Source organism: Onychomys torridus, chromosome 4 (genome assembly GCF_903995425.1).
Source record: "Onychomys torridus chromosome 4, mOncTor1.1, whole genome shotgun sequence".
Lineage (NCBI taxonomy): Eukaryota > Metazoa > Chordata > Mammalia > Rodentia > Cricetidae > Onychomys > Onychomys torridus.
The window spans coordinates 47,766,068-47,767,012 of NC_050446.1; the positions used below are offsets into that span (position 1 = coordinate 47,766,068).

Genomic DNA, 945 nt, shown 5'->3' on the forward strand with positions numbered 1-945 from the left:
CTCCTGGATGCTGGGATTAAAGGCGTGCACCACCACCACCTGGCTGTTCTCTCCTATTTTTAAAGAAGTTTTTGTTTGTTTGTTTGTTTAAATAACTGTGTATGTGTTCATTTATTTACAGTGCTGGGAATTGAACTCAGTATGTCGCTCATCTTGGCAAGTGCTCTACCATTAAGTACACCCCCCATTATTTAATACAGTTTTATTTTTTTCAAACAGCTAGTTGAACACGTTCATCCACCTTCACCAGCAGCCTGGGCATCTCCACCCTTTATGTTTCTTATGTAAGTTACTTGGGCTCTGTGCTTTGAAACTAGCTTGCTAAGTCCTTTACTAAGTAGTTCCTAGAGGGCTGCCGCAGCCATGGAACAGCGAGCTCCTCAGTCTCTGGAGCCCACAGCTGTGTAGTAAAGTCACAGCTGGGGACCTCCCTATGGAGCATGTTGTAAGTAGCTTTGTCAGAGGTGGCTAGATTGCTGAGCTTGTCCTGAACTTTACCTTTGCACCACTTCTGTCTGGCCTTGCCCCAAGACTTGTTGACTTCTTTGTCTTTCTTGGATGACTTTCCTGCATATCTCTCTCTCTCTCTCTCTCTCTCTCTCTCTCTCTCTCTTTCTTCTTCTTCTTCTTCTTCTTCTTCTTCTTCTTCTTCTCCTCCTCCTCCTCCTCCTCCTCCTCCTCCTCCTCCTTCTTCTTCTTCTTCTTCTTCAAGACAGGGTTTCTTTGTGTGGCCCTGGCTGTCCTGGAACTCCCTCTGTAGACCAGGTTAGTTTCCATCCCTGAGGTCTGCCCTCTGAGTACTGGGATTAAAGGTATGCGCCACTACCACTCTGTTCTGGAACCTTTTATTGGGCAGCAGGGTAAAGCTCAGAGAATGGCAACAACCATTGCAGCCTCCCTAAGATGTCAGACAAAAAAAAAGGACCCCAGCTCTTGTTTTTTGAA

At 45.9% G+C, this 945-nt stretch overlaps 1 pseudogene; it reads right to left on the reverse strand.

The window, feature by feature from the left end:
- Positions 1-233: 233 nt before the first annotated feature.
- LOC118581759 lies at positions 234-586 on the reverse strand (annotated as a pseudogene).
- Positions 587-945: the final 359 nt, after the last annotated feature.